The following is a 21934-nucleotide window of genomic DNA, read 5'->3' as shown; positions in this document are numbered from 1 at the left end:
AAGCGCTCAAAGTTGTGTTTTTTCGACCTTCGAAAATTTACCAAGGAAGGAGTACAAGGAATCGGAAAAATCGAATTTGTTTTTTCGACGTCAAATGACTTAAAAATGCATAAAACGTCGCATAATTGCATAAACTATCTCGAAAAAAACATCTGGCTAAAAATCGACTATCTGGAAATTAACCGTTTTTTGGGCAACCAAAGGTTCAATATGGAATATACTCAAACTGGCTTCGGAAATGACTCACAACTCGTTCCAAACCAGAAGCAAATTATGTTCATCAGGTATCTTAAACTTGATTAGGGTGGTTCATTTATTTTTTACTAGGGTGGTTCCAAAAACAATTGAAATGAAATTTGATGTAATCGAATAGAAAAAAGCAATCTTAGCAAGAAACTTATGTCATTAACATTGCGTTACTCGCGCCATGACTAGCAATATTTGTTAAATGGAAATTAAAAAGAGATTTGTACAAAATATAAAATATAACGCGTGTAACGGAAGGTTAAAAGGTTTGGTTTCTCTTTTCCTTTAAATATCATAAAATTTCATTGTTTTCGTAGTTGCCACCACTCTTACGGTCCATAGTTGGTCCATCTTTGTGGTACATCGAATATAAGATGTCAAGTAGGTTAAAATAATATGATCATTTTTCCTACCAAACCGCTGAATTAACTAAATTTTAATTGGTTTTGACACCACCGTAGTTAAAAATAAATGAACCACCCTAATGAGAATCAAGTTTAAAGTACCTAATGAACATTAAAATACTTTACGTCTGAATTGGAATGAGTTTGTGAATCATTTTAAAAGCCAGTTCTAAACTATTCCACAATAAGCATTCGGTTTCCAGGAAACGGCTTAGTCTCAGAAGGTCGATTTTCAGGCAAAAATTTTTTTTTTCGTGATAACACCAGATCTCGCCGTTTTATGCATTTTTAAGTCATTTAGCATCGAAAAAAAATTTCGATTTTCCCAATTTCATATACTCCCTTGGTAGATTTTCAAGTGTCGAAAAATCACTACTTTGAACACCATAAATCATGTCCGATAGAGTTGAAATTTTACACAGATGATTTTTTGGGCATGAAAACAGCCCTAATGTAGGACCTTGTTGAACGCATATTTCGACCAATCAGAGCACAGCCAACGCTCAAGCATACAAACGATTCGACTGTATAGCCAATTCGTTAAGGTTCTTATTTTACTCGCTCTAATCCACAAAGATACGCGTATCGAAAGTCTTACTCTCAGTAATAACGCGATTAATAATAACGCGAGCAGGCGATTCATTCGATCACAGTGTTCCACAGCAGATAAGCCAACCGGCGGACCGCAGCACTGCACAGCATTGCTGAACATGTTCAGACTGTCGCGTCGTGTTCGCTTTCAGCCATTTGGCTGTTGCTAATAGCCGTGAGTGTGCCGGTACGGTGTGTTATAGTTATGGTTTGTTTGTTCATAACAAGAGAGTCCACCCGCAAAAAAATGCATTAATATGAAACAGGCTGTCGTAATTCTACGTTAATTTTTCGGTGTGCCGGCCTGTTCAACTATTTTTTAACTATTCTTTTGTTCCCTAATGATGCGCACCGGGTTTATAGACCGACAAATAACAGACACAGAGTGCAATCGAATGACATAAATAATCGGATAGCCATAAAAAATTAGCGACAATTTTTTTCAAATAAACTTAGAACATTCGACAAATCTGAGTTTTTACACAATTGAAGAATCACAGCTAAATCGAAATTTATGTACTCTCTAAGATCTGATGCATTTTCTTTTAGTTTTAGACTACTAACACCCTATCAACCCGAATCAGCCCAGAATTCCCTGTGAAAATTTTACTTTTTCAATTTCGGATAGCTGCCGCATCCACTTACAAAACTGAACTAACATGATGTTATTTTCTCTGCCATGCGACATCTATTGGTGTTCATAGAAATGTTGCCAAATGATGTAAATGTCACTAAATTTCATGTTAAGCCGGGAAATGTTAAATATGTTAAATGTTGTCATATGGCGTCATTTGGTTGGTTAGGGATAATATCAGATTTTTTTTTTATTTACATCAAATAATTATGCCTTAAAAGTCTCTCAAATAGTTTAATGACCCATGTCAAATATATTCTTTGGTCAATGTTTTGAAATTTGAGCAGCTCATCAAAATAACTCTTAATTCCGTGCAATTTCTGGCTGTTTGATGAACTTTTAAAATTTTTCTTATCACTTCCAAGGAAAAAATCGAGTACCAGAGTGCTAGCGGAAGATAATCTGCATGTCGTATCCAAACCTGTTTTTTTCTGAGCATTCATGGCGACATAATCGTTTATTAAAGCAAATTGTAAAACCAACAATAGTCAGGGCCCTACAATGTGTTGGTATCTTATGTCTATCCGTTGAGTGAAGCCCTGAGTCAGTCCTAGGTGGATCAGGATAAGATTTACTCGTGTAATCCATTTTACCTTCGTCCTTCGCACTGCATGAAACTATTCTGAGGCTAGTTTCAGTTGACTAAAACAATTATGTAGATTGCTAGTTTTTTCACTCAGCAAAAGCATTTTTCTGGGCGTTGAATAAAAACGATCATCCAAATGCATAGTTAGATACACTGTAAATTTTGTTCCATAGCATTGACGTCTTTTTTCAACAATGTGTAATTGGTTGAAAATTAACAAAAATTGGCAATAATTGCTTACAAGAAAGCTTTGAACAAAGAGCCAATTTTTAGCTCAAACGTGTCGTTATGCTTTGGACCTTTTATTTTTTTTTTAATAACAACTCTTTTCGTTTGTTTATCATTCCAGTCGAAACATCCCCGTTCCATTAGAGCCATTTTCCTATTGTGTGTTCCCTTTGCGAACCTAGCAACACGATGATGATGAATATACGACCGGTTAGGATGTGGCTCCCTTGGAAGGATGAAAATGAAAACGGTTGTTTTTACATGAAGTGCATATGTTAGCAGGTTTTCATCGTTCTAGCCCCCACTGGCTGTATCGGTTTTTGCTGGTTCAAGTTTTTGTTGGCTCCCATTGTTCGTCAGAGAATCATATCCCAAAAAACAAGTCTGCGAATGGATGATCCGAGACGGTCCAGTTATGTGATGTTTTCTTCGAACTCAGTTGAACTCTGCTGTCAAAAAATACATTCAGTTTCATTCGATGTGGTCTGCTCAATGATAATCTAATTAAAAACATTTTACACCAAAACTTCGAAACTTTGCATCGGCATCGGTGCTGGTTCTCGATAGAATAGTTCGTGCATCAAACAGCGATTTTCATCTGAATTACAATAATCAAATTCATTCGCTTTGTGAAGCGCAGCGCCAGGATGTCTCCCAGAAGAGATACTCGAACTGCATCTTTGATGGCAAAGCGTACTCACTCCTCAGCTTGAGTGGACGGAGGGCGAAAAAAAAAAACATTGACGGAGAATCATTAAAATTCAATTTGCAGCTTCAAACAGCGTCGATTGTGATGTTTGCAACTTACCTCGAGATGCTAAGGACCATCGTACCCTCGGATAAGAAAGTGAGAAAGAGAGAAGGCAACCAACGGCATCACTTGGAAAAGCGTAAAAGCTTTCATCTCATTTGGCATAAAATTGCACTGATTTGAATTCATAAGCTGATTGGTTTGCTTGTGATGGCTTGGATTCGTAGTCGCTATTGGCACTGTTTTATGACTTTTTAAACGATTTGAATTACTTATCCGTTTTTTCCGTTTTCTCTCCCAGGGATTTGCATTTATTGAAATAATAGTTTTTGTTTTTTTTTTTTTGTTAAATGATGCTTTTGATCGTTTGTCTGAAAGTTCTTTATTTCGTGGAAGGCTAAGATTCTTAATTATGTTTTATCGCTGTTTTTGCTCACAAAGTTAATTATAATTTGATTACTTGGCCCAACTTTTTTTTATAAATTCGTTAAAAAATACAATCTATTAGTGTACGAAGCTATAGATGCCAGAAAGTCGTCCAATTTATTTATTCAAACATGTCAATCCGGCTTATTGAAGCACAAAAACATGCGTTTTCCTCACTGTCACAACACCATATCATCTCGTTTGAAGGACTAAGGGTTAAAGATTTTCCAACGACGTCGAACAATCAGATAGGAACACAATTATTAGCGAGCTGGAAAGGGCGGGATACAGGTCGTGTACGATGTTGGTTGATTTGATTTTGCCGCCGCTTTACTTCTTCGGCTCAAATTTGTTTAAACAGTCAAAAGGTACGACAAGAGAAATAAGAAAGAAACTGGGAAAGTAAACAATTTGCATACAGATTGACTGATTATGGTTCGACTTGTATAGAAGTGTGACAGAGCGGATTGATTGAGACACTCTGGGACGAACTTTAACCGCTGGTGGAAAATAGAATAGAAATTAGAGTGATCTCGAAATTAGATGATCGTAATCCGATAATCGGGTTGAACTGTTGTTGAATTTTTATTGGTTTCAATATTGTTTGCGAACTTCTTCTGCCCACTGTCTAAGAAATCTAGACCCCGTCGCCAGCCTGAGAGGCCGTGGAATTGTTTTTTTTTATTCTAATTAAATGTAATAAGATGAAGGCCCAATCGCAGACAGGAATTGTTGGCAGACTATCGATATTAGTTCTTTTTTGGTTTACATCAGGAAGTAATATTCTCTAGATTTTTCTTACTGATATTTTCTTTTTGTTTCATTTTGAGCTTTTTCTTGCGATATTTTATTATTCTTGATCCTGTTTTAATGCAATGTTTTCCAACCAGAGGCCGCGGTCGGTTTCATTATATAACTATATTGAAACGAGAATCCAACATCACCAATAAACATAATAACTCAATGTACCCAAAAATATACTTAAAACTCACAATGTTCTTCATTATTTATAAAAAATTGGTTATATCTGTCCACAAAACGGATTTTATGTGTGAATTGCAGAGCCTGTACCTAAGAAAAGACTGACCAAGACAAGGAAAACTCATCTACATAACTATAACCAGTCGGTAACCAAACAAAGCTGCTTTTATTTATTTATTTTTTAGTTTTCCCAGGAAAATTAGTACAATATTCGAAACACTTGTTTGCATTCAAAGAATCTATGTGGATGTAAGTCTACCTCCCCACAAAATTTAATATACAAATATGCTTTAAAATTAATTTTTTTATGATGGCAATCAACTGTACATTAGAAAGTTTTTTCTTCGACTCTTTCATAACAAGAATTAATTTTCCCTGCGAATAAAACGAAACCTTTCCCACGGAACCCATAGTTCTATTAACTGCACCAACATCGGACAGTTATTGCAGCTAGGGCTGTTATCCAGGCCATAAAAGCGAGTACAACCGGCATCAACATCGATGCAGAGTGAATATAAACGTTATTACAGTGACTCGTTCAGAGAGATTTATAGCGCACATAAAATATGTACTTCTGCTAAAAGAGCACACACTATATATCACTGGATCAGAATATCAGAATTAATTCTTTTCAATTCCAAGTAACACGTTTGCCAACAAAAGAAAATGCCCCACACTCAGAGTAAGTCCCCAGCTCAAACCATCGTAAGATGCAGCGTACAAAGTTAAACGTCGACGCAGATCGATGTTGAGATGGGTTCGCAGTGTAGACCTTAGACCAAACATAACGCAAACACGTACTGCTAGGGCTTACACCTCCAGACTCGAACTCTGACACGCTGGATCCCAAAATATATCCCCTCTAGGATAAGCTCCGGGAGAAACTGATCGCCGTGTGAGTGACGACGGGTCGGTTCGGTAGTCAATCGTCGTCGTCGTCGTCGTAAATGTAAAACGGAGGAGCGGACCGAAATTGTAAACAGTAATGCCGCACACGAATTTTCTTTCCACGCCTCGAGGGGGGGGGGGGGGGCGCACCGAACAATCCGAGCAAATCCCGGTAGATCAGAAGCCGCGAACAGGGCGAATGAAAAGGATGTGGTGTAGACTGTACACACAGCTTCCGTCAAGAACAGGCGGCTTCTGCTGCTGTTGCTACTGGGAAACTCTTTGAAAATCTGCAGTTCTCCCGCCTGTTGCGAAGTAGAAAAGAATAGTTTACTAGAGTAACTCCAACCTGATTCAATTTTGCTACTCAGTCGCTAGCATGTTGACCACCCTAGGGTTCTGTCCTAACCGTCGACGACGGTAGTCGCTAGTCCGTCCGAATGATGCGATAGTTTTCTTCTGCTCCGTTTGTAACGTCTATAGTGCGCACCAAATGCAGTAAATCATAAAACCCTTAGCCGTATGTGCATCGTCGCCTTCACCCTGAGCCGTACCGTGCTTCTGCACGGTGCGATGGCGTTAAAGGATCGTCTTTTTTACACTATAACACTACTCGCACTATTATGTGTATGGTGTATGATGGTGGCACTGTGAATGGCGGAGGGGTTTGACAAACGCACAAAGCATCGCAGCCCCAGCTTGCCTGCAGCGGTAAGAAACAAGATAAAATTGCTTACCAGACGGAGTCTAGTTCGGTGGTGGCGTATCGGGATTTGAGCTGGACCATGTTGCTCGACTGGGAGCATCCCAAAAAGTACATTCCAACCGAAAGGGTGCTTGGCTACAGGGACAGCCAGACTGACTGACTGGTTCTCGGTGCTTGAACGCAAATGGTTCGTAAATATTAACGCTTGATTATCGCAACGGACCATTGAAGACCTCACACATAAAGACGTGCGAGTATTTCAATAATTCATCGCTGCTCTTTAGCTACTGGCGGTGGTGGCGAACCGAACGGTTCGGCCTGTCCAAAGGGTCTCTTCATTTTCCTATAGCCGGGTCGGACCGGGTCAGACCGGGAGCCGAGTAATGAATGCGAGCTCAGATTAACGGGCGCCAGACGTCGAGTGCTGACTTCTATCTCTCTTCTGAATGAGACAATAATTTAGACGCACGGTGCTAATTTGAAACTTCCAATTAAAGTAATAGGACTTAACGGTGAGGAAGAATGGTGTTGCGAACGGTTCTACGTTTAGTGTGTGCAGTCAAAATAGGTTCAAAATTGGTACTCCTGCTTAGACATTTTAACGCAACTATTTTATGTATGGGACAGACGTGACGGCAAACTTAACGAAGCATAATTTTAGATTGAATTAAAACGCGCTTGACAGTAAGTTAACTGTGATTTGAGTGACAATAAATCATGCAATTTTATTTAATTGGTCAACTTGGATTAAGACAAATACAACAATTTTGTGTATCAAAAGGGTAATATCGAAGTCCAACTCAGAAACAATCAATTGCAGAAATAAACTATATAAAAATAGGAGTTCAAAATCTGAACAACCAACATGATTTCGTTATATATTATTTATTCTACATGTTTTATGACATTCCGTGCAGAAAAAAGGGCTACATCACATTCTTTATAACGCCAAGCAAAATGACGTTGGTGACGATCCTCTTAAAATAACAAAATAATAAAAAATGTTGTCCGAAAATATAAATCACTAGTGGAATCGTTTGGCTTTGCATGTTTGAACACATTTTCAAACAGGTTTGTCATTTTTTCTAAAAATAAGAATTACGCACGTTGTGTGCGTTTAGACTACTTAAATCATTTATCCAACAATATCTCTTAACAGAAATAGGATAGAGTAGGCAGAAAAAAATAACAGCCAAAGAAATGGCAGTGTGGATCTCTTCGATACGCGAATGTTGTCCTACCGTTTGTTCTGTGTGCGAGAGCCGATGGTCGTTCTACATTAACGAACGGAAACCTACCACGGTGCTTCCACAGACCGTTATTATAAAAAAAATGCATTAAAGAATCTGAGTACACCATTCGATTCGTTATGACGTCCAGAATCTCTGGTCAAAATTTCAAAATCATCGTACGGTACATTTTTGAGTAATGCCCCTTTGAAAGTCGTAAAGTACAAAAAGTGGATAGAAAAACAACGTGCCTCACACGTTTGTTAACCACCATTTTATGGATTAATTTCAAAAATAGTTTCTACACGTTCCAAGTATTATATTTCAAGACATTAACAATTGGTGGAAAGGTTAATTTGAAAATCCCACAGTGCACAGTGATCTCGATTCAAAAAATCGTGATCGCTTTAGATTTGACAGCAAAATTGTTTCATGGAACAAGGCCTTACTTTTGGCGTTTTCAGTTTTTCGACCAATCCACCTAACAGTTAGATAAAAAAAATTTTTTTCTAATTTTCAATTTAACAGATTGCTTCCTCCAGCAAAGTTGTGGAAAAGTTTAAACGAAAAACAATTGCTGAATACTGCGATATCCTATCTGTACGTTGGACACGACAAGATATATTTTTTTGTGGAACACTCCTCCTTAAAATTAGTTTTTTGTCTATAACTTTTTCTTTGATTGTCTAAACAATAAATTTTACAAAGTCTTGAGGAAATCTTAGTTGAATGAATAAAATCTTAGAACATTTTGCATTGTTTCGACTATTACAGACCGTGCTACTGCAACGCAAAACAACGAAGCGAATCGAATTAAAGTGTTGACCGTTTACAAGCTTGCTCATAACGCCCCGTTTAAATTGCATAGAAAAAGAGAAAAGATGATACTTATCAAAACTGTAATTGATTATCGTGAGCTTGATGTAAAGTTCGAGCAATTTCTAGGAGATATTGAAGCGGTACAGTGCTTTTGCGAAATCAATTCGTTGGTGAAAAAACACTCAAGGGTAATTGGGAACCGAGTGAAGGAGCATTTTTGTATGTGGATGAACTTTAATTTATGGAAGTTGATCCAAATTAAAACCAATTATATTAAGTGTATCAAATGGAATCTCAATGATCTTCACCTTTGAAGATCCTGAACCACGTTTCGAATGAAGTAATTTCGTAATTGTTGCTAATAGTTCGACCCTTTGAGTTATTTGAGCATGAGTTGTATTCTCGACTGAGCAAAAAAGTAGAACGAGTTTTGTTTTTTACTATCCGACGTTTCGTCAATGATCAGTGACAGCTTCAGGGAAAACTTGTAAGTTTATTCAAAATATTGAGCCAAATGATCTGGAAAGTCGCAAAAATCGACGGAATCGGGAATTTTCAGACTCAAAACTAACAGAAACTAATTGTTGCACAGAAAAACTGACTTGGAATGAATTGTAGTTCGAATAGAACTTTACAAAAACAACTGACACCATGAAAAATATTTTGAATATTTCAACCAAAAAATTTTTGTAAACATTACATTTTTTGCCTTTCTCCTAGAAAGCTATAGCAATCACTGAAAAAACTAAAGGTATGAAAGTGCTCCACAGGGCAGAATGTCGTTTATCACTCGACTTAATTCGACGAGCTGAGCATTTTCTGTATGTATGTATGTATGTGTGTATATGTGTGTGTGTGCGCGTGTGTGGGTATGTGCAACTTTTTTTTCTCACTCACTTTTCTCAGAGATGGCTGGACCGACTTCCGTGAAATTAATTGCAAATGAAAGGAGTAGTTACCCCATAGGTTGCTATTGAATTTTATTGTAATCGGATTTTTGGTTTAGAGGTTATGTATCAAAATGTAAAAATCACGAAACATCATTATCAGAAACTACACAACCGATTTTAACAAAACTGATGTCAAATGAACGGGCTATTTTCAGAACTCTTAACTTATAAATTTCATAAAGATTAAACATATGGTTCAAAAGTTATGTAAAGAAATGTTTTCCAGAAGCTGTTTAAACTCACTCACTTCTCTCAGAGATGGCTGGACCGATTTTCACAAAATTAGTCTCGAATGGAAGGCCTAGCTGTTCCATAGGTTGCTATTGAATTTCATTGTAATCGGTTTGTAACTTTATCCGTTATTTATAAAAATGTCAAATCACGTTATATAAGCAAAGCGCACCTCAAAGACTGCTTAAACTCACTTACTTTTCTCAGAAATGGCTAGACCGGTTTTCACGAAATTAGTTGAAAATGAAAGGTCTAGTGGCCTCATAACACCCTATTGAACTTCATTGTAATCGGATTTTTAGTTAGGGCGCCGTGCATCAAAACGTGAAAATCACGAAATTTCATTATCTCCGAAACTAAACAACCAATTGAAATAAAACTGGTACCAAATGAACGGCCTGTCTTGAAAATCTTTAACTAATGATTAAACATGTGGTTCAAAATTATGCATAAAAGAAGGAAATCACGTTTTGTAAAGAAACATATTCCAAAGACTGCTTAAGCTCACTCAATTTTTTCAGAATGGTTGGACCGATTTTCACTAAATTAGTCTCGAAATAAAAGATCTAGTTGCGCAATAAAATCCTATTTAATTACACTGTTATCGGACTTTAACTTTGTCTGTTATGTATCAAATTGTAAAAATCACAAAACTTAATTAGGTACCACAAAAACTAAACAACCGATCTGAACATAGTTGGATTCAATGGACCAAATAAACTTGTCTTTAAAACCATCATAATGTTTAAGCATGTGGTTTAAAAGCTATGGAAAGAAAAGTGGCTCGGAGACTGTTTAAACTATAGCAACGATCAAAATATGTGACCTCAACATTCTTCAAATTTGATGTTGTTCTATCACCTGATTAGGCAGAATTTGGCCATTTCTCGCTTATTTTTCACTTTCCCGGCTGCACACACTGTCTGCGTTTAATGAACTTGAATGTTAACGGGTAAAAGCCGTTGTTAAAGATAGAAATTAATTCGAAAAAATTTAGCCCTACGGAGCACCTTCCGTTGTTGTGTTGCACTCGCAGGCATGACTCAGACTGGCTTTGGTCTTGATCACACAGGTCTACAAGTGTTATCAGTGTCAGCTGACTCTCCTGTGTGTGATGAGACATTCCTTTCAGTCGCATAAGCAACGCCTGCATAGCAGTGTGTGTAGTTAGGGGTGAGCAATAGAATAAGTTTGCAGTGGATTATTCGCGTGATGTATATGAAACATATTTGTTTCATGGTATTTGCATGTGTAAGTGTTAATGTACGCTCATATGTGTGTGAATGTTAGGTTTTGAATGGTAGATATAATTGTGCTGTTGGCTACCAGAAATTCGTTATTTAAAGTGGAAAATAAATCCGGCAGAAATTTTCAAGGTGTATTTTTTTTTTAAATTAGAACAAATAATAAGTTCGAATGAGAAAGGCTGGGTCTCAGCACTAGGTGGATTAATTTCGGTTTTTTTACTAAATAAAATTTTTTTATTTGTTTTTTTTTTTAAAGAAACTTGAAGTCATAATGAAACTGTTGATAAAAAGTCCAGGATGGAGAAATGAAAAACAACTTTTTTATTGGAGGTTAAGTTTTTATGAAAATCCGATTTTACCATTTTACAAACCATTTGTACTTCAATGGTTTCAAGCAATTCAAATTCAATATTTTTAATCGGAAACCCTATGATAATTAACTTCACTAATGCATCTGTTTTTGAGGTATTTTGTATTTAATTAGAGAAGATTAGAAAATAAACACTAAATCAAAAAGAATTGAATTTTCCCCTAAATATTTTTTTTGTTGAAAATTCCAAAAAAAAATATTCGAAAACTTTTGATAAAAAGTCCAGGACGGAGAAGTTTAAGACAAATCTTTACTCAAAATTTAAGTTACAAACTTTAATTTACAGTGTAAATGCATCCGCTTTTTAGATACTTCAATATTAAGTTTGAATTTTTTCAGCTTCATTTATGAAAATACTCTTTTTTGTGAGTAATATGCAGTTCTCCAAAACCAGACGTAGATTTATTGAAATATGGGATCGATGTAACACAATTATCTCTTTGACATCAAAGAGATTGAATGAATAGTTTATGAGTTATTTCCATCCTTCGAATTATTCCATCCATGGCAATAAATCTCCGTGAATGTGAACATGACCATAACTTCTGAGCTATTGATCTAATTACCTTGATGTCAAAGAATGAGTTGTGTGATAGCATATTTCTATGTTTTTTGCTGAAGAACCACAAATAGTTCACAAAAAAACCTGAATTAATCCACTTATCAGTGCAGAAACCTTCGTTATACTAACTATTGCTACATATAAATTTATACCAACTATTACTACATATAAATTTGTTAAGCCAGTATACCATAAATCGTTTGAAATTAAATTCAAAAGATAGTCTTCCAGAGGGTGACCCAAATAACATCACTAAACCAAACCTCGATTAGGTTCTTACATACATTCTCAATACCACAACGGCTTCGCTTTCAAAAATCACGAGACCTAGAAAAGAACATTATGATTATATTATTAATTATAGTTCAGAATTATACAGTGCGTTAAATGCTTTGTTACCATAGAAAAGTTGTTTGAATCATACGTGTGATTATTTCAAGAAATCAACAAAAAATTAATAAAATCTGTGAGGATCAAGTGCTTAAAGATTTAATTGAAAATCCTATAACTGCTGTTGAAATGTCAATTCCCAGTACACATCAGATGCTGTTAAAAGTTGTTAAATTAATTCTATTTCAAATGCATTTTTTCATAATTAAAGTTTTTCGCAAGACTTAAGAATTTTGACTGTTTGATGTGTACTCGGGAACGTAACTCTTGTTGGAGACCTAGGCTGTATGGTAAAATCTGAAACACTTTCAGAACTTTATAAAACTTGCTGCCAAAATGAGGATCGGGACAACATGGATACTCTGTTTGCACTGACCTTTAAATAAATTTAAAATAAATTTAGAAAACATTATTTATATTATACAAAAGCGAAGTGTATCAAGTAAACGAGAACCGGACTTCAATAAGCATTGCAGTTTTCTCTGAAATCTATTGATTAATGTTAGCAAAAAACCATTTAAAATAAAAGGTTTATTTATTTACATAAGTTTGAACGAACTACACAGAGTATGAATATTATGCACAGATGTCTTTTACTCTTAGTTTCTTCTGAGAAATAAATAGTAGTTGAAAAAAAGAGAGAGCGAGAGAAAGTGAGATAGTGATATAAAAAAAGGATAGAGAGAGATATGATCTAAAAAGTAAAATACTCCATGTTTAAAAATTCTTTGGTAAATATTCTAAAAATCAAGCAACCAATAAAAACTCGCTAAGTACACTATTTATCTCGGCAAACTTCTGAGCTGAGCTGATCGAGCTCGGCAAAGTTTTTAACAAATATCAGCAATATATTTTGACGAACCATCAGCAAATATATCGATCTACCGTAAATCATTTGACATTTTGTTTGCTGAAGTTCTTTAAAATTCTGCCGAAAACTAGTAAGTATTTTGCTGAATTTCTCAGCTGTTGTATTCTCGGCAATAAAATCTAAGTGTGTATGATTTTCAAAAGGGTTTGGAGCTTCCATTTGCACTTGTAAACATTTAAATCGAATAATGCATTCTGTGAAAGCTGAGATTTTTGTTTGTTTTTTTTTTTCGTTCGATTTTGATATATTACACATATACACAACATATTTACAAATACTAACGTACATACACACATACACATGTATAAAGGCAATGTTCATTTAGTCGAACTGAGTCGATTGGTATACGACACTTGGCCCTCAACAGATACATTTTGTGTTTAAAGTTAAATACCCTATGTTAAAAAATACTCTATGATCAATATCTCAAAATCTAAGCCAATAATCAAAAATCCACTCGGTAGCATTCTGGGGGAGCATAGTAGCTTTCATTTGCATATAAAATCATCAAAATCGGATATTACGTTCTATAAGAAAGGTGCGTTAGTATTTTGCGTCACATACATACAGACATACACACGAACAGACATTGCTAAGTTCGTCGAACTGAGTCGAATGGTATATACCATTCGGCCCTCTGGTCTTCGGATCTGTTATGCGTTTTTCGACCGATTTTATAACCTTTGTTTAGTATAACAAAGGTTCTTAGAGAAAAAATCAACTCTTTACTGGTGAATTGAAATTCAAAGTTTATAATTTTTTTTTTGTAAAAGAAATGTTTTTCAAAATTATATTTCCTAATGAAGCACTATTAGTTACCTGCAATTCGTACTCAGACGGTTTTTCTGTGCAACCGACGCAACGGTTACCTGAGCTACAATGCATTGAACAAAACCTAAGACAAAATGCATTCGCCCTTTTAAGAAATTAGTCTTGAGTCTGACAAATTCGTTCACTCGCGAAAAATATTTAGTTTGTGAAGTCTAACAAAAATAGTCGATATTCAGTTACTCTTCGTTAATAAACCCCTGCAGTTTCTCCCAAAAATGTCACTGATCAGTGACGGACCATCTACAGCAATTGTTGAACTATTAAACGATGTTATCTTAGGAATTGATTCTCAATAAGTAGTTGGTGCTTGCGGAAAGAAGTTGAATTTTCGGAAAACCTTCAATACATTCAATCACTCCATTTTATTAAATAAAATCATATGCCATAGAAATAAAGCCATTACAAACGATATAGCTAGCTATCCATCAGGAAGAAAACAGTTCGTTTTTATTAATCTGTGTAAAAGTTCTTTGAAGCTTATTGGAATGGGCGTCCCACAAGGAAGTAATATGGGTCTACTTTTATTTCTGTTTTACCTATTCTATTGAAATTGTTACACTTTGCAGAGTAGATCGTTTTCGAGTTATGCAAAAAATTGTGTTGTTTTTATAAGCGAAGAGGAAGGGGGCTACCATAAAAACCTTCTCGGACCTCAAAAATCGCTACAAACAAATTTTTACGCCGATCCGCTGATCCGTTCTTGAGTTCAATCGTGACATACGGACAGCGACTTATTTTTATTTATAAAGATGAAAGAAAAAAAGAATTCTCTAAAAAAAATTTCAGTGTATATTTTTCACACAGCTTCTTAACTATACAACGAAGGGCTTTTGAGCTATAATATTTTGTTTACTAAAATACAAGCAGGAAATTCCTTCTACGTGAATAAGAAGCTTTAAAATGATTTTTAAGATGTGTGTAATATGTAAAACTTAAAAACACAATTTTTCAAGCTTATATAATAAATTATTCCAATGCATGCGCATCGAGTATTAAGTGCCACCGTAACTCTTGATTTCATTAATTTACGAATAGAAATTCCGTATTTAAGTTACCTTTTGGCAAAAAGTATTACCCTCCTCGTTATCTACTAGTTCGCATCTTTTTACATCCGAAAGTTTCGGAGAGTTGCTAGCTCCCCAAAGCCGCTTGTACGTACATGCGTGAATGTATTGTCCGGCCAGTGGCCATGAAATTTCTTTTTGATAAACTTTACATTTTTTATCGGGTTAGATTGGATAAGTTCATCATTTGCTTGTGGTTACATTATTGTTATTTTTATCAGCTAGCAATATATTGGTTCAGAAAATGTAAATTTACAAACCACAAATTTATTTTCGAATAAATTATTGTATAACCACTGCTTCAATCAAATGTTTAAGATCCTTCAATACAAAGCAGCCTTTTTTCCAAAATACCTCTTATGCTTATTTGCAAACCACAGGAGGCTACCTGCCGTAAGCTCCACCTTAATCGAATCCGGCACAGTAGGAAAATTGACTGGCCAAGTTCTGTTGCGGAAACTGCCGGTTGAAATAAATGGCACTTTTCATCAGCCACGGGGGCAAAACGCTTGTTGCGGCCACAAAGGATTGGATCGGATAGAGGAGGGGGGTAAAGACGTGAGTCGGCTTTCTTTGAGTAAGCTCTACTCATCCCGGATTCGTCCCGTGAGAGACATTTCCAAACTGGAAGGCAATGTAAATGAGAATGGCGGCGTTATAAAAGAATGTAAATAAACTGCTGCAAATGTTGACTTGTAAAGGCAGACGACCGACGGTGGGAAATGGTGGGATTTCTTTTCTTTCGACTCCAGTGACCATAATTTCGAGACGGTATCTTCTATTGAATTAGTCCAGTCAACGGTGAGTTCGCTGATTTCACGGTGACGCTGGTAATCAGGTGTAGCGTAAATATTCCCTTGCTCTTCGATGATTAGTTGGGAGGTTATGACATCAGGATTAAATTGATTTTTTTTACCTATTCATTAACAATTTTAATATCGATATCGAGACATCTAGTTAGTTTGGCGGTTTGGAAGATTTTTCAATCAAATGTAGTAACCTCAAAATACTTCATGCGCATAAATCGCACCGTTCATGAAGACACAGTCGATTCATTGCCAACTTCCGTCCTTTCTGTTTTCCACCATTCAAGTGACGGTGATTCCTTCCTTTTTTCCGTTTTTTCCCCAAACTAACCATCGAATAAAATTGACCATCTGGCGAGGTTTCCACAGCATTCCGTTCCGACACAGCTACAAGCCACAATGCCGGTTCGTGCCAGTGGTTTTATAGTCTTATAGTATCGTTCAAAACAAAGGTATTCCGGGTAATGGCCGCATAATGCAGCATTCTGTCAGCTGTCGTCCATGGGGACATTTTCATATATTGCCCAAAGCCATGGGCAATATATGATGCTGCTGTTGCTTCTGCTGTCACTGCTAAAGCTCTCCGAACACGCACCACAGCTTACGACACTTTTCAACAAACTATCAGAAACAAAAAAAAAAACATACCATGCATAGCAGAACGACAGCCATCACTAGTGCCGTTGTTCGTCGTGAGTTCCGGAACGAGTGAGAAGAAAATCGATGCTCTACAAGATTTTCCGTCTGCAGGAGTGACTTTAGCCAAACATAGCAGATTGTATGACAAAATATGCTAATTTATTGATGGAGTTCTAGCTACACTGTATCATATTGTATTCTATTCTGTTTAGTTTACAAAAACATACAAAGTTGCTCACAGCAACTTTTTATTACGGTACTCCTACATAAAGCATTCCAAACCTTCAACCGTCGCGCGTTTTTTGATCCCAAAGGAGCTCTTTAAGCGCGAAAAATGGTGTGTTACTGATGGCTCTCAATGTCGTAACTCTAGCAGTTATTCGTCTGGAATACATATTTTTTATTGCATTTCCGCCTTTTCGACCGACTCTGGGACGAACATTAGAGAAGCTTTTGGCTCGGTTGGTGCACAATCTGGGTAATGTACTAGCGAATGGGATCCTTCTTTCCATTTTATCGTGAAAATATGTAGCAGACGGATATATTTCAGCACGGGCAATTGACAGTTGACAAAATGTGATAATTTTGATAGTTTATGATCACTAAACAGGTATATAATGGGAAACTAAAATCTACTGTTAATGCTGATACGTAACCACACGGAAATAAATTGTAGGAAACCACAAGCTAATTGTTTCATATCAAAACTGTTCAAAAATGCATAAAAAGCTTGTATCATGTTAAACTTATACATTTTTTCCAAGCATTACACTAACCAAATCCCCTCTGGTGGAAAACCTTCCCTAAACCGCAAAGCTTAGCACGTTAACGACTAACATCTACATGCACAGTCATTCAGCTTTTGCGAATTGTGCATTCTACGTGGCGGTGGTGGCGATGGCAGCGAATAGAGCTAACCGTTACCGTGGGAGAGAAAAGCAATAAAAAAAAAGCAAAACGAATGGGATAATTTTATCATTTGTTTGCCATCCCTAGGAACAGCGCATACATATGTAATCCGAAATTCACATGCTTGTATCATCTCCGGTTCTGACCTTCTACCAATGGCAGAAATCGTGGAAAAATGTTGTAAGTTTTATACAGTGAGGTCTATCAACCCAAAAACCAATTGAAATTGTTCAAAATAAATTGAAAGTAGATTAGGCGAATGCATCACTTAGATAGTATATCATGTTTTGATTTTTTGTGTTTGTTTAATTATACAAAAAAGTTTATAAATCAAATTTTGTTCATAGTTACGAAGACCGCATTGATCGAAAGCTGACATTTAGAATTTTAAATACTGAAAATTTAAAATGTCTACAAGACTGAGGCAAAAAGCAGGTAGAGTACCACTTCACCGTCAAAACAAAACAGCGAGGGTGGAATTGAATCCTGCTCGATGAAATTGTCTAAAAAATAACTGTTTTTATCACTATTAACAAAGTTTTGGAGAGTACTAAAAATAATAACTATCTTAATTGAATAATTTTGAGGCGCTGAAAAGTGCCATTGCTAACACGTATTACAATGTGTGTTCACGCTACCAGCATACGCACAACTTACTATTAACAGTCCCTAAACGGCTGAAAGCGAACGCGCCGGATCCGGGCAGAATCCGGGTAGAATCCCAACATATCCAGCAGTTTTACTTTACGAACTAATTTCATTTTTGTCATATTACTTACATTACTTACATTACAATTACGCTTTACTAAACTTAAAATATCCAGAAGTGTTACAGACATGCCTGTATGACGGTGCTTCCCACACATACGGGAGAAATCTAGTCCGCCGGTTTTCTCAGCTGGTCCGTCCGCTATGGAAGACTGCAATCGAATGAGCGGGTTTTGCAGCTGGTTTTGCAGATGTGACGAAAAAGCACAAACTTGGCATCGACCATCACGGATTTGGCTCACTTTGAAAAATCTTAATTTTGGTTAGGAATACCTCCACTCGGTAAGACCCCCTCTCTGTTGAAAAATAACGCATTTTTGTTCAAACCCCTCTTTTCTTTTCATCAAATCACATACATAAGATGTGGGAAAAATACTGATGAATGAATTTTAAAGAAAATAAGCAAGGAATCCATAAAAAATATGAGTTTCTACAGGAAGTGTTACCAGATGGATTATATGGTCAACACAGGTGTTCTCCAAAAGCTCAAACCGAAAAAAATGAACACATCCTAGTGAGGCACAGAGAGAGAGAAGGGGAGGGGGTTATCCAATCGACACCAAAATTGGCTTTTTTTTTAAGTGAACCTAGAGTAATGGTCGTATCCAAGGGGTATGGAAACTTCGTATGGAACGACCCGTTATGTTTGAAATCGCCGCCAGCTGCGCTGCGACTTGACTTGCTACTGGTCGATCCATTATCCTGTAAATCATCTTCTTGAAACAGTGATCGGATAGAAAATTAAGACTAAATTCGTCCATGCTAGATTTGATACGCGATTAACGAGAGTTATACTACCGGTTGTGCACTCGAACTAGCTAACAACAAAATCAAATCGTTTCGAAAGTCAAATCATTTGTAAAGATTTGTGTCAGCTGTGTTGGGGAAAAAAGATAGTGGTTGGTTGTTTAGTTTGATTGAGACAGCGACAAAGACAGGGTGGCGGAAACGTTTTGAAAATTAGATTCCCTGTTTCTCCCTGATATTCCCTGATATATATCCTTAACTTCCCTGATAATGTTCAGCATTCAGAACAAAAAATGCATCCAAGATTGATGCAACTCTGATATCCTAATAAAAAAAGTCCGATCAAATATCGGATACGAAATCAAACAGTAAAGATTCCGTAAAAAAAATAAAAAAATGCTACGTCATTGCTCCCTATTGAACTTTTATGCTGAAAAATCCGTTTGAGCGCTAAAAAGTCGTTTAAAAAAGAATAGCGTATCAGTAAAAAGTTCTTCTCTGATTGTTTTTCAGTTTTCCCTGATATTCTCTGATTTCCCTGATTGAAAATTGAATTCCCTGATTTACCAAGATTTCGCCACCCTGGGTTTATCAATTTGCACCCTTATGTTGCCGTAAAATGTAGTTCTACGCCAAAAAATTCAAGCCAAATGATGACAAAATAAAACTGAAAGGGGCCATAGATTAGACAATAGTTTAATGAGCTAAGGCAATTATAAAACAAATATATGACATAGAAGAAATATAATACAAAATAAAGACTGTTTGTGAAGATGAACAACCAAATCTTACTAAGATCAAAATCGATAGATTTGAGACAAATAAGATTAAAAAGCAAAACAGCATTGATGCAAAAAGGAGACGCAAATGATCTAAAAATAAGAGAAAAATGCAATAAAAGTTGGTATGATATTGAATAAAAATGGTGGTGAAAACGGCATTGAACAAATAAGGTGAAACTGAATGTCCAAAACATCATATCAACAATCATGATGAAACAAGGCGACAGAAATGAGAAAAAAAATCACTATGGTTGTGTCTCAAGCCACCACCGCAAAGTTGACGTAGAACTGCATAAAGCTGTTGGTTACAATACTTGCATTGCTGCAATTGAGGGTGACCACAAGTGATAAGTTCAATGCAAATTTTTCCCTTATAATAGGGTAATCGCTCCATTATTCATCTCAACAGCTAGGTGCACCCATATTCATCTAATTTCTCTAATTTGTCCAATTTACCGTCAAATCTCTACAAATTTTCGAAAGTAAATCTATTTGCTTCTCGATTTTGTCAAGTGATTGAAAGTTTTACCTTGAAAATATGGTAAAATTTGACGATAAATTGATCAAAAAGGTGTGATGAGATGAATAAAGGTACTGAGATGAATATAGGGGTGATTACCCCAATTCACAAAAACAGCTTTTCACTAAACGAAGTGCCGCTGCACCAACTGGCCCTGCCACTACGGTTGCCGCTGCCGCACAAAGGCAACTTTTCAATAGAGGGAGTGCCGCTGCACCTACCTACCGCTAATGACATCCACTAACACTGCTACTGCTATCCGCTGCCGCTACCGCTGCTGCTAAGTAAAGACTGTCCTGGTCACTATCCAGAACTAACAAGACTGGTTTAGGTAGAAGTATGCTCTTGAAAAGGGCAGTCAGTACCTTCTCGGTGTACTTGGTATATACAGGGTGACAAAATAGTCCGGTCACACAGGAAAATCTCAATATTTCAAAGAATAAGAAGAAAATCTGAATCTGGCTTTCATAGCTTTATTCAGTAACTCATAAAGATACTTCACAGACGATATCTCGGAATTACATCACATTCCTCTGATCGAACCACCTTCAGACGTCTCGGAAAGTCGTCGCAAGCGGCGCGCACGTGCTCCATTGGCGTCTCGTCCCAGATTTTCGTGATAACCCGCTTGAATTGCTCCAAATTTGTTATTTTATAGTCGTTCAGCTTCGACAACATGTATCCCCACACGAAATAATCCAGTGGATTCAGATCCGGAGACGACGGAGGCCATTCATTCTTCGAAATGAAATCGGTCAAGTTTTCCTCACACCACGCCTGAACAACCTTTGTGGTGTGAGATGGAGCGCCATCTTGCTGGAAGCAGTAGTAATCGTCTTCAAACAATATTTCAGCTTGAGGCAGAACATTTGACCCCTTTATCGATAAAAATAAGAGGCAGTTTACCTCTCTTGCAAATGGTTCCCCAAACCATCACTGACGTCTTATTTTGGAACCGGGAAACGTTCAGCTTGTCCGCAGGAGCTTGCTGGAGGCTCACACTCCAAACTCGATCATTTTGGCGATTGACTGCTTGCTCCAAAACGAACAGCTTCTCGTCCGAAAAAATAATCTCGTCATCTGCGCGCCAACCGAGCAACTCCCGCGACCGTTGGTCCCTCTTGTCCTTTGTAGCTTTGGTAACCCCATGAACCACCTGTTTTTTGTGCGGTGTAAGTTTTAAATCCTTGCGCAGAAGCAGGCGGATTGATTCTCGGTTCATTTTAAGGTTCCTGGCCAGCTTCCGTGCAGATTGGGCGGGATTCCGGCGAATCCGGTCTCGTGTAATATTTTTCAGCCTTGGAGTTATCACAGACCTTGGTCGTCCAGATCGAGCCTTGTCCTCCGTGCCTCCGGTCTCTAGGTACCGATTTATGGTCCGGTACACAAATTTTCGGTTGATGCCGAGCGGTTTTAGGTGTTTGAATATGTGTCCGGGTTTGTACCCTTTCACATATTCAGCGATAACAACTGCTCTTAACTCTGCCATGGCTCACAACTCAATGTACATAAACAAACTGCACAGAAACGAAACTCTGCCACTTTGGGCAGCAAAGTTAACCCTTTCATTTGACATGTAGATGGCACCAGAGAGATGCAACGTGTAGTCTACAGGCGACCCCAAAAAAGTGTGACCGGACTTTTTTGTCACCGTGTAATTCTGTCGACTGTGTTAGGGAAAGAAATCAATTAACGACTAATCAGATCAATCAAAATTTGTGTGCCGGATAGAATGCCGATCGCATCTTTGTGCTATCC

General features: G+C 37.0%; 1 protein-coding gene across 3 annotated transcripts in view; it reads right to left on the bottom strand.

Annotated features, from left to right (window-relative positions):
* Positions 1–21934, bottom strand: part of LOC129725410 (neogenin) — a 229638-nt gene that overhangs the window by 61838 nt on the left and 145866 nt on the right. The window lies entirely within an intron of this gene.

Source organism: Wyeomyia smithii, chromosome 2, assembly GCF_029784165.1.
Source record: "Wyeomyia smithii strain HCP4-BCI-WySm-NY-G18 chromosome 2, ASM2978416v1, whole genome shotgun sequence".
In the NCBI taxonomy this organism is placed as follows: Eukaryota; Metazoa; Arthropoda; class Insecta; order Diptera; family Culicidae; genus Wyeomyia; species Wyeomyia smithii.
This window is presented reverse-complemented; position numbering and strand designations above follow the sequence as displayed.